At 44.5% G+C, this 2,914-nt stretch overlaps 1 non-coding gene across 1 annotated transcript; it reads right to left on the reverse strand.

Moving 5' to 3' along the window:
* Window positions 1–2,624: 2,624 nt before the first annotated feature.
* LOC115064913 lies at window positions 2,625–2,756 on the reverse strand. Its single transcript, XR_003844733.1, has one exon. It is a non-coding gene; the product is annotated as a small nucleolar RNA SNORA17 (small nucleolar RNA).
* Between the last annotated feature and the right edge of the window lie 158 nt (window positions 2,757–2,914).

Consider the following 2,914-nt stretch of genomic DNA (forward strand, 5'->3'; position numbering starts at 1 on the left):
CTCACATGCATCAAAGTAGCAAACTGTGGCTCACGTCTGCAATGAGCCATGATACAAATGGATGAACCCATCACCCTGGATTCTTCTCAGAGTGATAAGGATGAGTGAAAAGTTCAAATCCGTGTGCACATACATGTAGTGTGCTCTCTTTCATACAGTGCTAACAAAGAAAACAATGGATTGCTCCGGAAATGCACAGGGCTGTTCAAGTCACAAAGAAAGACAAGTGAATGACAGTGAGACAAAGTGTCCACGAGGAACCCTGAGTGCTCAAGCCTGATTCGGGTTAGGTTTTCAAGGAGCTGGGAGTTGCCCTGTCTCATAGCTCTGTGTTTGGCACATGTAAGTCACCCCTGTGATGATAGCCAAGAGAAACAATGTGAGAGAGGGAAAGATTTGTTTTATTCTCTTTTGACTCATGGGTTTAAAAGTTTCAGATTGTGGTGAAAAAGGAAAAGACAGAGTAATGCTGCTTGTGTGCGGGTGGTTAAGAGGCACACTCGGAGAGAGGCAGGGGGGAGGGACATGGTTTATCCCACCAGAGCATGTCTCCATTAAACCACTCTAACTTCTGCTATGCCACCTCCTGGCAGTGATGTCATCAAGTAGCGTGTCTATTGGTTGTCAGAGCCCCCGTGATTTAATCACCCCTCAGTGATTGGATGTTCCAGCCTTCAATCTACCAGCTGGGACTAAACTTTCAGCACAGGAACCCTTTGGAGAGGTGTTGTGACAGGATCATTATGAATATCCTGTCTATTACAGTTCTTAAGATTGTGTATATACTCTTTTATGAATGTGAAATATTTCACAGCAAAACTATAAATTAGTTACAATTCTGTAAATAATTGGACATTTTCTTTGATTATTTGTAAATGTTTGCAAAACAGCGTAATAAATTAAAAATCACATTCGTAAGCTAAAATAGCATTAATATTAGAAAATGTATTAATTTTATAGTATTTATGGAATGCTTGTAGAACTAGATATTTCGTAGTTTTCGAACAGTGTATAAACCACTTTCCCTTCTATGATATTATACAACAATTATTTGAAATGTAATCCTTTAATAATTTTTTAAATTATTAAATAAGGATTAACATATATTTGTCAATTATGCTGATATTTACTTTGGCAGGCTATCATAAGTTGAGACAAACATCTCTCTCTTGGGATTGAGGGGGAGCTGGCGTCACCCCTTCCCTGGCCAGCTCTGTACAACTGGCCCTGGTGGCATAAGTGGGAGAATGGATTGAGGACATGAGAGTAGAAGAGCTGGCCACGTGCGCGCACACACACACACACACTAACACACACCCTGACCCTTGCACACACCCACTTGCAGGCTGCAGCCCTCCAGTGCCTGTGCAACACAGTAGAGCTGGCCCTGGTAACAAAGAAACTAGAGAACTGGTCCGGAGGGTGTGAGAGCAGGAGATCTGGCCAGCTCCTTGCCAGCTAGAGAAGTAGGGTGAGCTGGTCCCTCCCCATACTGGGGCAGGAGAGCTGGCCTGGTTGGCATAAGGTGGGCTGACCAACTCAGCTGCAACTCAGGCCCAGATCCAGGGCTTTGAGTTGGTTCACCCCAACATATTGCCCATTTGTGATCTGCTGGAATGTGAACCAGACCAATGACTCACTGCTATGAACATTTGCAAGTGAAGCTGTTGGGCAACTTCCATGCACTTCAACTTCCATGAAGAGATTGTTTTTATTTATTTTATTTTATTTTTTTCTTCTGGGGGAGATTGCAAGGGTAAAGGGCAGATATGGGGGGACAGGAAGATAAGTAGGATTAGGGTATATGTTGTGAAACTCATAAAGAATTTTTTTTTAAAATCTTGCTCTTTAACACAGACTGGCCTTGAACTCATGGCAATCCTCCTGCCTCAACCTTCCAAGTGCTTTGATACAAGCAGGCGCTACCTTGCCTAGTAAGATTTTCATTTTTATTTTGCTTTGTATTGCTTTGTGGTGAATTCTTGCAATCTCTTCCTCAACCGAGAAAAAAAAAAAAAAACTCATGTGGAAACTGTAATGTGTCACAGTGTATCCACAGTATACCCTTTTGTGCATACACTTCTTTCCTTGAAAATATTCATTCTAATGACTTGTTGGTCTGGTGTGAAGCCTCTAACTTCTGCTACTCTCTCAATACAAGAATCTCCCCACATCCAACCCCAACTCTACTGTGCTTCGCAGGCGAGGTGGAGGACCTGCTCTCCCGGGGGCTGCAGCAGGTAAAGGACAGGACCAGCTTTTCCCATGCTGATGACCTCAGGGCCAGCTCTCCTGCCTGCTGTAGGCTGCAAGGGGTGGTAGGGATGCATCTGTTTCTCACCCGTGTCACGGTAAGGCAGACAAGTTTCAAGCCAGCTTGCTAGATCTCATTCCTCCAGGGACAGCTCTCCCACTATGCCCAGGTGAGGGGTAGAGCCAGTTCTGCACAGCCCACAGACGTCAGCACGTCCCCAGGCAGGGCTTCTCTCGTCCCTGGCTTGTTCCCTCTCCTGGGAGCTTACCCAAGTCTGTTTGTCACTGGAGGGGGGCTGTCTCAGGCTAGCTCTCTGTCTGGGTCCTCTGGAACTGGACTCGAGATCACCTCAGACTTGCTCTTTTCAGGGAATATTAGGCTACTAATCATTCAGACGTTCACAGGTCAGAACACTGAGCGTAGATGTAGCCTCCCCCCTCTCTGCCACCTACCAACACGCATGTGACACAGCGGCCACACCTACAATGCCTCTAGGAGCAGGTAGGTATTTATTTTTTTAAATAAAATAATAATTTTAATAAAATGATAAAGACATTTTTTTTCTTATGGTAGGAATTCACTATATATCCCTTGAAGTCACAATCTGCCAGGAGCCTTGGCCTCAACCATGGCCTTGTGGAAAATTTCTAGCTTACATAA

The sequence above is a fragment of the Mus pahari genome, chromosome 10 (assembly GCF_900095145.1).
Source record: "Mus pahari chromosome 10, PAHARI_EIJ_v1.1, whole genome shotgun sequence".
Lineage (NCBI taxonomy): Eukaryota > Metazoa > Chordata > Mammalia > Rodentia > Muridae > Mus > Mus pahari.